The 14,035-nt window shown below is 37.6% G+C and overlaps 1 protein-coding gene across 1 annotated transcript in view; it reads right to left on the reverse strand.

Annotated features, from left to right (window-relative positions):
* LOC112045567 (uncharacterized) overlaps window positions 1–9,509 on the reverse strand; it is a 28,692-nt gene extending 19,183 nt beyond the window's left edge. The window contains exon 1 of the mRNA XM_024081803.2: window positions 9,340–9,509. The gene's annotated coding sequence lies outside the window, so the exon portion shown is untranslated. The remainder of the gene's footprint in view (window positions 1–9,339) is intronic.
* Window positions 9,510–14,035: the final 4,526 nt, after the last annotated feature.

Here is a 14,035-nt window from a genome sequence, read left to right on the forward strand (position 1 = left end):
AGAAGGGCTGGCTCATTTTTAACCGACTTCCAAAAAGGAGGAGGTTCTACGTTCGGCTGTATGTATGTTTTTTTTTTTTTTTTTTATGTATGTCCAGCGATAATTCCGTCAATTATGGACCGATTTTAAAAATTCTTTTTTTGTTTTGTAGGGTTTACTTCCAGGGTGGTCCCATTTTTTTGATGTCAGGATCTGATGATGGCATCCTGGAGAAATTGAGGGGAACTTTCGAAAGTTGTAGAGACGGCTAGTACGTTTATTAGTGTTTCCATAAGGTATTTTAAACCACTACAACTTTATGAAGGTTTGGAGTTGGTCTGATGATGGAGCCGAAACACAGACGATGGAACTCGTCAAGGATTTACAGCAGTCACCTTTTGTTTGGGCTTGATTAATTTGTATTGATGAGTACTTTCCACCTATATGGGTTATGACTGTATTAAGGGTCTGGTGATGAAGACGAGGGACAGTGAAGAGAACTCCTCGACGGTTCACAGTAGCTACCTTGTGTTTGGACTTGATAAATTTGTATTGATGAAAACTTTCCACCTAGAAGGATTGTGACTGTATTAAGGGTCTGGTGATGAAGACGAGGGACAGTGAAGAGAACTCCTCGACGGTTCACAGTAGCTACCTTGTGTTTGGACTTGATAAATTTGTATTGATGAGAACTTTCCACCTAGATGGATTGTGACTGTATTAAGGGTCTGATGATGAAGACGAGGGACAATGAAGAGAACTCCTCGACGGTTCACAGTAGCTACCTTGTGTTTGAACTTGATAAATTTGTATTGATAAGAACTTTCCACTTAGATAGGTTGTGACTGTACACATGCAGTGGGTATGCTAACACTAAAAATAAAAAAATAAAAATTTTAATAAAAAAAATTCAACCGACTTCCAACTCAAAAAATAACTGGCGGTGCCAAGCCAGTGTCGTGTTTTAATTAAAGCTGTTTCTGGAATAACCACAGAAATTTTGTAGTTTAAACGTATTTAATTAAAACATCACTGGCTTGGCACCGCCTTCAAACTGATCAGAAGGTAGCACATAGGTAGGATGTTATTTTTTGCTTTTTAGTTAAAGTTATTTTTTGAGTTGGAAGTCGGTTGAGTTTTTTTTATTAAAATTTTTATTTGCGCAAAGGATCAGCCTGCCTGTCCAGCGCGGAAATGCAGCCAGTATTCTTGCCACCATTCCACGTGGGCATGATTCTTATGTATCTTATGTATGGTTATTATGATAAGTTAGCTTAAGTTCCATATTGTATTCTTTCTCGATAACTATCGATATGATATTTAAGTGTCCCGTTAAAAAGACAGTAACTACGTCTGTAAGGATACTAGAGGACTGTTTAATTGCAATACATTAGTAGGTAAACGAGTGTACGTATTGCAATTGCAATAAATTACTGGATAGGTACAGACAAGTGTATTACAATTTGTGACAAAAACTTGTTTTTACGCGGAATCGGGTGTGTAGTTTCACAAAAAGTCATTCACTTATACGGGTTAGTTTCCATTTATACAGATACGTATGCAAATAAATTGCTTTTTGCTACACAGTAATATGTAGATTCGTTTACGTATTACCGTAGGTTTCGCTTACAACGGTAAACTCCGTATTTACATCGTTTTTGTTGTGAATTTTCTTGAATGAAACTACTGACTAATTCAACAGACTATTGTAATAATTAACTTAATAAAAACAATTAAATTGCAAATTAACGTTACTAGTAGATATTTTGTCATCAGACAAATTCATTCAATTGTTGAGAATACGAAGGACGATTAGAATGGACTTGGGACTTTGGAAAGGAAGAGGAGTGTCCAAAAATGGAATGTTTGCCGGTACTAAAACATAAACCCCATTGTAGCTAACTCTTAGTAGATACTCTACCAGTTCTAACAACAGTAAAACAAAAGCTACACCAAAACGGGCTAAATAAAAGTTCCCATATAGGAATTGTGACCAGTCGAACGCAGCATTCTAATCGACTGAGTCAGTCCAATTTGCATTACAAAACCATATTGTGACAACGTGCGAGTTGTGAATGGATATTTATAGAGCCTATTATTTTTTACTCACGTATACGTTACTCATGTGGGTAGGTAGCAAACCTGCTTCAGAATCAAGTAGAGGCCACAGATTGTTTTTTTTCTTTTGTATTGAATCCGTCTTCTGACCTCTAAGAGGTAAGCCTTCGGATATGACTGCTGATACATGCTCGTACGAGTACCTACGTTGCAGTAAAATGAATATTGTTTTCAATAAGAATGCAGAATTTTAGATTAAATTAGAGATTGTATTTTGTGGGTGTTTTATGTTTATTCAACACCCTGGCATCTTCAAATCAACGAGGAAAATGTTCAAAATTTTTATTAGGAATAAATTTTGCTCATTGGTTTGTAGAAAAAATGTGACGATGCAATCAAATGACAAATCAAACTTAAAACCCTCAAATTATAATTTTTTACTATAGATCGGTTACGTCCTTACAAAATCACCGCAAAAAGTGATCCGAGTAATAGGCTACAACACTGATTTTGTCTTTAATTCCATATTTATGTAGGTATATATAATTTTTACACTTCCTCAACACACAACTCGACATTGTAGACGATATTTAGGTATTATTTGTTTAAATAAGTTCGTAGTTGACCACAACTAACATTGAGTTATGAATATACATTTCCTCTTGTGAGCGCCTCATTTTTCATTCATACACCAGTAACACATCTAACAGTATTTAATATAATTGGAACCCTCCAGTATTCCATAAAGGTTTATACGTACGCTGCATTATACAGGAACTCTAAATCACTTTAATTTATTTATTTTAAGTAAATTTAATATTTATGACAAAAATAAATGCAAGTAAATAGGTACAATTACTTAAATCAAACATCAAAATGATTTAAAAAGATCACTCTTACATTGGGTACGAGATATGTTCGAATATTTATGTACTAAATCTCCACTATAACTATCTATGCAGTACTCGAGGTCACACTCCTACTTAAAAAGCTCTCACTTTTATGTTCCAGTCGTTGTTTAGATATGCGTTGCTAAAAGCCGACTGCTTAAGCACATTTGTATTTATTTACTGTGGCTAAAGTAAGGCTAATCTATATAGAATTTTAACTAAGTAAATACTTTGAGGTGTAAATTATAGATTATAATTATAGATTTATTTATTTAGAATTATAATTATAGAGCACACAATAAGACGATTTAGCGTACTAATCTAATAGCTTCTACGAGTAGGTACATATGTTTTTGTGCTGATACTGTTTCAGAAATAGAAGGTGAAGTATGAATAACTTGCAGGAGTAATAGAAGGTGAAGTATGAATAACTTGCAGGAGTAATAGAAGGTGAAGTATGAGTAACTTGCAGGAGTAATAGAAGGTGAAGTATGAATAACTTGAACTTGTAGGGTATTCCTTTCAATCTGTACTAATAGTCACTTAACATAATGGTGAAAATAAAAATCGAAAAATCATTGTTATAAAAGCTTTAGCGTTTTCAATGTTAAACAATCAAAGTTTTCTTCTTCATTAAATGCTTCCTACTAATACTTCCTCAGTTAATATTGATGTTAACACCAGCCATTATCTTAAAGAGAACTGTGTAAATGATCAACGATAACATAACAATAAATCGTAACATAAGCAATCAAGACCAATGTAATCTATAATTCTAATAAATCTGCAGGTCAATTCTGTACATGAAATATATTTCCAAAATAACTATCAGCGGGTGATTAGTGAACCATACTGATGCCAAAAATGCAATCAGTAAAATTTTTGTCTGTCTGTATGTATGTTCGTTATAGAAACAAAAACTACTCGACGGATTTTAACGAAACTGAGTACCTACAATTATTCTTCATACTCTTGTGCAGGTTATAGTATACTTTTCAACATGCTACGATCAATAGGAGCAGATTAGTGAAGGGAAGTGTTGGGAAAACGGGAGAAGTTACTCCATTTTACAGCGATACTACTGTAAGGGCATGATTAAAGAGGTCTAAGGTGGACGAAGTCGCGGGCGTCCGCTAGTATCTCAATAATTCTGGTGTATGTCCAATTGTCCAAGTTTCAATTCCCATGTTGCTTTTATAATGTAAGTAAATTTTAAGGTTAATCATCATCCTCATCATATCAACCGATGGACGTCCACTGCAGGACGTAGACCTCTTATAGCGACTTCCATACACCACGATCCTGAGCCAGAGCAGCAGCCTGAGCATTCAGAGGCTCTCTGCTACTCTCTTGATGTTGTCAGTCCACCTGCTGGTAGTGGCGTGCACTTTATACATGCAAACATACACTGCCGACCCTTACAACCGTATTGGAGAATGACCTCCACTTTGTATGATCTTTACGTACAATGCTTACCCTAATTAAAAACCTTGTGCATGCCACTGCCTGCTGGCCTATTTACTTATTTGGTCTTTATTAACAACCTATTAAAATTTCATCAAATCAACTGAAAAATGTCAACCAACTACTGTATGATATCCACGAAAGGCTGTCAGCGCTGTTGCTTTCTAATATGACAGATATCTTTCCAATAGTCGTAACGATTGTTTTAGAAGTGGGTACGACAATTTATAGTCCAACAGATAAGGATCACATCCACAATTTCCTAAAGCGCTCTGTGGCCCGACTCTCAAACCGAGGAGATATTAAAGCTTCGAACCATTCATCATCATCATCATTATCAACCCATATACGGCTCACTGCTGAGCTCGAGCCTCCTCTCAGAATGAGAGGGGTTAGGCCAATAGTCCACCTCGCTGGCCCAATGCGTATTGTCAGATTTCACATACATAAAGAATTCAGAAAGGTATGCAGGTTTCCTCACGATGTTTTTCCTTCACCGTTTGAGACAAGTGATATTTAATTTCTTAAAATGCACACAACTGAAAAGTTGGAGGTATACTATAGGCATACCCCGGACCCACACCCTCCGGAATCGGAGGCAGAGGTCATATCCACTGGGCTATCACGAAGCATTACTCAAAATAAAAAATGGTGCACTCAACGAGGTAAATGTTGTCTTACTGTCTCGCAATCAATATGCTGGAGTGAGCTGTCGAGTCATAATTAAAAATTATAATCAACATCGTGAATCATCTATACAACAATGGCACTCCATTAAGAGCTATGAGATTGCGTTTGCCCCAAAGGTATCTAATAAAATGGTGTGCCTAGATGAGTTATGTGCAATCTTGATGTGGCATCGTAACTGAGGAAACTATATTTGACTTTTTATCTTTCTTTTAATAGTTAGATAATATTATATCGTCCTTTAGTCACATAAGGTTTCCCCACGCAATGGAAGGGACGGTTTAGCGTGGTTTAGCGCTGTGAGAATTTTCTTTCTCTACGTGTGTGAGGTCTACCAATTTGCATTTGGTCAGAGTGATGGACTATTAGAGATTCTATGAGAGGAGATTGGAGATTGGAGCAACAGTCTGCCAAATATGGCATTGGTGTAGCAATATGCGGACCACACTTCGTCAATTGGAAATAAAAAAAAATGGAAAATCCAATGTAAAATCGGAATCCACGGCTCATAAAACTCATTTATAGTTCGTGTGCGCTCATTTCTTCTCATAGATGCTCGATAGGAGCAGTGATAATTTATATTGATTTTTAAAAAGTTTAACGATAAAAGTCAGGGCCGTTAAATAAAAAGTAAGAATTACAATTTCACACTGCACCACGGTTATGCCGAGTCGCCGTCTCGTCGCTGTGTGACGAAATCTTAGAGCTAATGACACTAGTTAACCATGATATACAAATAAATAACACATACCTACGGTGTTTTAAAAAATTCAACACAGTTTCCGCGCCCTCAATTTCCTGCGCGCCAAACATTACCCTCCTTTTAGTTTTACGTGGTTTTACTCAATCGCGTCCAATTCTCAGGTCAAGTTGTTCGCGTGCAGCACAGTATAGACAATGAGCATGCTTGTAGGTTCTCACATATAATAAGTAATACTTACATAATAATTCGCAACAATAATTTTGTTGCTTAATCGATTTAACTATACGTAAATACCTAGCGAATGTACAATGATGTTCTTTTTTAACCGACTTCCAAAAAAAGGAAGTTCTACGTTCGGCTGTATGTAGGTATGTTTTTTTTTTAGGATTCCGTACTCCACAAGAAACCCATCGCCATGTCCATTAAGTATGTCCATCTGTCTGTTTACTAGTGCAGATATGACTACTAGAAAGAGCTGTAATTTAGCACGAGTTTAAAAAGTGAAGAAAGTCATAAAATAAAATCTTAAAAAAATATTTTTTTAAGATTTTTTATCATTGGAAAGTGAGGATGATTTTTTATCATTTATGGTGGGGGTATTTTTTGTGCATTGAATAAGGGTTTAAACTGCTAATTTAATCAACGGAAACCTTGCTCATCACATACTTGGAAAGTATTGTTTTTCTACAAGTGACCAAAATAAAATAAGAGTCGATACATCTAAGGGTTCATTTACACTAGCAGCACGTTGCCAACGGCAACTGGTCGACGGCAGTCAACGACAGTCCACTGCAGTCGACTGCCGTTGACTGCAGTTGTCGGTAACAGTTGCTGTTCGTGTAAATTAACCCAAAGATGTAAGCGCGGTTACTTGAAAGAGATACAAGTTTATTTTCCCATACCTCTAATGGCTTCTATGCGGCATCGTACCGGAACGCCAAATCGATTGGCGATATGTCTTTGCCGGCAGGGTGCTAACCAGTCATAACCGATGCCTACCATTAGAACAGATCTTAGTCAATTTAGGAAATGTAAAATCCTACAATGACCCGACCTGGGAATCGAACGCAGTACCTCTCTGTTAATCTCTGAAACTACAAAACCCATTTAAAAAATTCTTTCACTGCTGGGATGCTACATTATTCCTAAGTCGTCATCATTCATTATCATTTAACTCATATTCGACTCACTGCTGAGTTCGAGTCTCCTCTCAGAATGAGAGGGGTTAGGCCAATAGTCCACCACGGACCGAATTCGAACCCACACTCTCCGGAATCGGAGGCAGAGGGCTATCACGGCTCTACTGGGCTATCACGGCTTTACTGGGCTATCACGGCTCTACTGGGCTATCACGGCTTTATCCCCCAGTGGTAAAGGCTATATTAAGACCCCGGATTCCTACGGAAACGGTAACCACGCGGGTATCATCGCGTATATTATTATTTTAGTATGATGCAAGTATCCATACGTATACTCGACGTATGGATTCACAATATCAATAATAATTTACGTGTAGATCAGATTTCTCTTAATAAAGATAATTAAAATTTACAGCGATTAAAGTTATATTGACATGCAAGGATGAAGCCTCCAGTCAGGTTTCTAAGATTTATTAGAAACTTGGATTTCTATTGATGAATAATATTAAAAACATATTTTGCCTTTTGTGTGAAAAAAGGCGTAAAAAATCGATGAAACAATTCGCTTATTGCTTGTGAATTTTCTCGTTTTTGTTTAAAGGCAGTTTAATTTTTTGTCGGGCTTAGACATAAATTTACTAAATCTAAAAAATTAAAATTAATTTAATTCAAACCAATACCTACTTGAAAATACTTATCATTTGCCGCCCTTGTTAGGGTATCACAAAGGCAGCATACTCGCAGAAACCGAAAGGGGTGTGGATTTTCATCCTCCTCCTAACAAGTTAGCCCGCTACCATCTTAGACTGCATCATCACTTACCATCAGGTGAGATTGTAGTCAAGGGCTAACTTGTAAAGAATAAAAAAATAAATAAAAAAAAAACGAGGTAAAACTATCTACAATCGTTTACTCTGATCTTGTGATAGATGAAGTTGTTCGTGACTCAGCCGCGGTCGGTCCCGTAAGGTAAAACTTCTGTTATGTCATCTTTGATATTAAACTGATGATTATTTACTGAACAGTTACAGCTTACCACCTGTTGCACTAACGTAAACAGATCTACGTGTATCTGAGAGCTTCCGTGGCGCAGTGGTATGCGCAGTGGAGGCCCTGGGTTCAATCCCCGGCTGGGCCGATTGAGGTTTTCTTAATTGATCCAGGTCTGGCTGGTGGTACAGTAAAGACAATTTTTTTTTAAAAAAGAATATTTGCCATATCTTTTCCCATTCCCCAACTAGTCGGGAAAGACTGTGCTAGGAGTGGGTACGACAATAGACCAACGGGTGGGGATCGAACCACCACCCCTCGGTGATGAGTCTAACTGCTCTTACCGCTGAGCTATTGAGGCTATTTGACTGCCTCTGTGATGGGTGTTGTTATTTTACCGGAATTCACTGGTGCATAGCTCATATTAGAAAAGTATTCTGTGATCATACTAAAAGTAGTCTAAGTCCAAAAATGCAATAACCGAATTCCATTTAAATGTACGTCCGTTTATATTTTTAGCACATCGCTCCATAATCTAGAGATATAAGTGTGAATAGAGATTTTGACCATGGCAAGCATTTATATAAAAATAGATAGGTAATGTAAAATGATATGGAATATTTAAGCATGTGGTTATGATAAGTATGATGCACTTCATGATGTCATTCAATGCATACACTTCTAAACCTGCCTAAGTCATCGATTTGTAAAGTAATAAAAAATATTGATGTTAGTCTAGGTCTAGCGGACGCCCGCGACTTCGTCCCCGCGTGGAAAACAATGTAAACTTTCAAGCCCATTTTACCACTTTAAGGGTTGAATTTTAAAAATTTTTGAATCACATTATATTTCGTATTTTTTTATGATTTAAGAACAAAAATTTTTAAAACTGTCCGTAACTCTAGAAATGAAGAAATTTCCATAAAAATTTCAACCCCTATTTCACCCCTTTCTTATTCTATTTTCGCAAAAAAAAGTATCCTTTATCCATCTCCGTATTATGGCCAAGAAAATCACGGACAGACAGACAAAAAATCGAAAAACAAAATTTTTGGGTTTAGTATCGAATAAAATATAATGCCCTCCAAAAAAAATTTCAAAGTATCTTGAATTTGTATCAATGTACAGAATTTGACCTGTTACAGTTTTATTATAAGTATAGATAGATATACCTAGATAGGTATTTCTAATCCACGATTTCTTAAAAGCTATATATTTACAGAAAATAATTAAAAAAGTTAATTTGTCATATGATTAACGTTTACTTATCAATTTCCCAACATTTGATAAATACCCACATATAATCAACAAAATTGGGTCCCGAAGGACCATTTCGCAATTGCTTGGCCTTAAAGTATTTTGTTGGTATGTGTACTTATTTTGCTTTATGTAATTTAGTAATTACCATATTACGTTGAAAAACACTAACCTTCACTACATAGGGTTAATCCACACTAAACACATAACTTGTTTCAAGAAATATAAAAAAACTGCACTGTTAATAAAAAAAAAGAAAACCGAATCCGATTTTAAATTCGAATTTCGAACGTTTGAACAATACGCGCGCTTACGCAGAGCCCTCGCGCAATACTGGCCTCTGATTGGCGCTGGTGATACAACCGCGCGAACTGAATGCACATGGTTCATGTTTTCCGAACGGGTTTGTTATGTTGCAGCTATAATAGTGACCAGTATGCAAAATAAAAAAAATGGCGCAATCACTAAATAGTTATTTATTATCTTTTACTATTAGAATCGATTAATTATAATAGTCAATGGCGCTTCTAAGTCTGATACTTCTGCGAGTATTGCAATATCAGTTATAATGAATTATAACTACTTTTACTTTCTAGGTGCGCGAAACTAATAAAACCTTGAAATAACTTTGTTTTGAGAGCATAAATATTATAGGAACCTTAGCAATATAAAGATTGAGTTTTTTATATGCAAGGCAGTTCTTGATACCAATGAGATGCGTTTTAATTAGAGAGGATTAACAACCATAAAAGAAAGAGAGAAAGTAAGTAACTACCTACCTAAGACCTATAAGTACAATATGTTTTAATACGGTTTATTTTACTTCATGTCCAATAACATACATATAGGTCAGCTTGATACTTGGAAGGAAAAAAGTCACCTCCTAAAAGCACTTGTTCAAATATACTTTGGTTGGCTGTAATGCAAACAAGACGCTTTGTGTTTTTGTTGCCGTCTAGGTAAGTAGGAAGGTTACTGGGTACTTACACAACTGTTATATTTAAATGTAATTTCCACTGCATGGAGTTGGTTTTTCGAAGAATTTTCGTATGTACCTATCAACAAAGTTCATCAAAATCGGCTCAGTGGCTTAGCCGCGAAAAGGTAACAAACAGAGTTAGGTACATTTGCATTTATTAATATAATTCGTCAAAATCGGTTTGCGTTTTGCGTTTGTTAATACTTAAAAAAAATATAACCGACTTAAAAAACATAAAATAAAAATTTTAATATTTTCTTCCTAATGATCACTTTGAAGGAAATGCCAAGCTACTTATCGTTTTGTGATCTATTCATTCAAGGCGTAACATAACATTTTTTGTTTCTCAGACATTCTTTTGCTTTCCATGTGGATTTTCAGTTATGACTAAAGTCAACGGACTTGGCCCAATGCGGATTGGCAGACTTCACATACTTACGTAGGTATACAGGTTTCCTCGCGATGCTTTTCTTTCAACGTTTGAGACGCGTGATATTTAATTTCCTAAAAAAAAGCACGTATATATGAAAAGCTGGAGGTGCATGCCCCGGACCGGATTCGAACCCAGGCCCTCCGAATCGAAGGTAGAGTTCATATCCACTGGGTTGTCACATCTCTAGTTGTTATGTTAATGGTATTTGTTATCTTCTTACATTATTTATCACTGTCTAGTGTTCCCATGTTTAGTCAGAAGGTTAAACCAATCGTTTGCCTTCGACATCATGACAGATAGAACAGCTATTTTCCCACGAACAACGATTTTTTTCCTGCCATTATTATCCGCCATGTTTATTTTACAATGACGTAACGGTACCCATGAACAAACTGACCATCAACTGACTCGTTCATTCAGTGGTTAGGTTATGTGACTTTGGATAACAAGGTCCGGGGTTCCTCCTGCTTCGGGCTATGAAATAGTTACTTCCAATGAAATTCTCAGTAAAAAAATTCAGCTCGGAGTTGGAAAGTAGGTGCGGTGTTACACTGTTGCTTCGGAGAGCAGGAGAGTTTAAATTGTTCCCGGTGATTATTATTATCAAATAACAAATATAAAAGCTAGCTAGCGGCTCCCTGCACTCTTGATGTCCTCGGTCCACGTAGTGAGGGTCGACCAACACGGATTTTTTTTTTTATTCTTTACAATTTAGCTTTTCTTTACAATCTCACCTGATGGTAAGTGATGATGCAGTCTAAGATGGAAGCAGGCTAACTTGTTAAGAGGAGGATGAAAATCCACACTCCTTTTCGGTTTCTACACGACATCGTACCGGAACGCAAAATCTGTTGGCGGTACGTCTTTGCCGGTAGGGTGGTAACTAGCCACGTCCGAAGCCTCCCACCAGCCAGACCTGGACCAATTAAGAAAATCTCAATCGACCCAGCTGGGGATCGAACCCAGGACCTCCGTCTTGTAAATTCACCGCGCCTACCACTGCGCCACGGAGGTCGTCAAAATTGGCGATTTGGATATTAGGTAATCACAGGATAGGAAACGCCAATTATGGAGTCAAGGGTCCAGTTCAGTTCTTCAAATTACCTCAACTGCCAACTAAGTAACTAATCCAACTTTCAGTTTACTTGCAATGTTCTACGAATGCCCGCAGATAACTTACATAAGTTAGTAGGCAAAGTTTACCTTATACCTACCAACTCTTACTTACATACAAGTACAATTCGCCGCCTGTGACCCGCTTTTCGTGTGACAATGTGGGAATCTTTTAGTTTCAAGGATTTCCGTTCAGTTGTAACGACAGACATTACACAGTTGGTTGTGTTCTCAGAGTTTGTCTTTTGTAAGGTCACATCCTAACATACCTGCGTGATATGAAAGGTATTGTATTTTTATTACTTATCTTTTCTTTTCCATGATTTTTTTGACGGCCTCCGTGGCAGAGGTATGCGCGGTAGATTTACAACACGGAGGTCCTGGGTCCTCGATCCTCGACTGGGCCAATTGAGTTTTCTTAATTGGTCTAGGTCTAGCTGGTGGGAGGTTCCGGCCGTGGCTAGTTACCCTACCGGCAAAGACGAATCGCCAAGCGATTTAGCGTTCTAATACAATGTCGTGTAGAATCCGAAAGTGGTGTGGATATTCATCCTACTCCTAAAAAATTAGCCTGCTTCCATCTTAGATTGCACCATCACTTACCACCAGGTAGATTGTCGTCAAGGGCTAACTTGTAAACAATAAAATAAAAATAAATCTGAAATTTAGTTTTTCACTAATCCCTCGGGAATCATGGTTTTTTCCGGGATGAAAAGTACCTATACCTGAAGTATAATGATGAAAAGTAAAATATAAGAATATATGTTAATCTAGAGTATTCCATTACAAATTTCAGCCAAATCGGTTCAGTAGTTGCAGAGTTAAAGAGTAACAAACATCTATACCAACTTCGCGTTTATAATATTAGTAGGATATTTAGGTTTTTCGGGTAACTCTCTCTCTGCTTCATCTGCGTATTGCGACCTACCCACGATCACTTTTATCGGATGTCCTGACGTTAGCGGTACTTAGACTACCTACATATAAGTAGGTATAGGTACGTGGCAGATTAAACGTTTGACGACTATTAACAGTTTCTTTTTTTGACAATAGTCCAACGGGCAGGGTCCAACCTTGATCTCACGAATTAGTCCATCTCTTTAACCATTGAGCTATTGTTGATTTTAATAATTAGCTACCTAAGCTATTTTAATACTTACAAGGAAAAAACCCACGTGGAGTGTTTAACTAGCAGCAATAGACATCAATCTAGAGTCAACCTTAACCCAGTGGCGTTCTGTGGGCGACGCATGCTTCCACGTCGTAGGTACACCTGTCTCCTACGAGCTTTGACTCATGATTGCTATGAGTCAAGCGTTACCGTAAACAATAGGAAGGTACTTAGTTACTTACCTACTTGTGGTCTGCTGAAGCGTACTTGCCGGCAAAGGAAAAGCGCCTTTACAACTATTCAAAAAATGTGTCATTAACCCACAGACTTTTTTTTTTTGGGGGGGGGGGATCTCTTTGTGAGATACCCGACTTACTGAGGGACAAAACGGGTTATGTGGGACTTGCCACTGAAACCCTCTAGGTGTCCACCCTCAGCGCATATTGGGAGACTCCGGGACCTTGACGACCTCTGTGGCACAGTGGTATGCGCGGTAGATTTACAAGACGGAGGTCCTGGGTTCGATCGCCGGCTGGGCCGATTGAGGTTTTCTTAATTGGTCCAGGTCTGGTTGGTGGGAGGCTTCAGCCATGGCTAGTTACCACCCAACCGGCAAAGACGTACCGCCAAGCGATTTAGCGTTCCGGTACGATGTCGTGTAGAAACCGAAAGAGGTGTGGATTTTCATACTCCTAACAAAATTAGCCCGCTTCCATCTTAGACTGCATCATCACTTACCATCAGGTGAGATTGTAGTCAAGGGCTAATTTGTAAAGAATAAAAAAAAACTCAGTTGAACTCGCCGGTGCCCCCGTTGCACTACGCCTCTAGTGCTCGTATAAGGTTAAGACATATACCTGCCATTATTAGGGTTTCGTAGTCAGCAAGGAACCTGGCTTCGAGTCCTGAGTCAGGCTATGAAATACTGAGCTTTTCTTCCAAAAATTCTGTAGCTAAATTTAAAGACAAAAGGATATAAAAAAAAACAAGTAGACATATTTTAACGATATCAGAGATCCTAGTGGCAGTTTGACACTGTAACTATCGCGTTAACGTAAACGCGAATTTCTAAGGAATTGGAACAGCGCCATCTAATGGCACTACTGCACAACTGTTTCAATTCCATATAAATTCGCGTTTACGTTAACGCGATAGCAACAGTATGAAAATATTGAAAACTCCCACTAGGCACACAGAACCCCATATGTAACTGGCGCATTGTACTTAATGTA

This window comes from Bicyclus anynana, chromosome 2, assembly GCF_947172395.1.
Source record: "Bicyclus anynana chromosome 2, ilBicAnyn1.1, whole genome shotgun sequence".
Classification (NCBI taxonomy): Eukaryota; Metazoa; Arthropoda; class Insecta; order Lepidoptera; family Nymphalidae; genus Bicyclus; species Bicyclus anynana.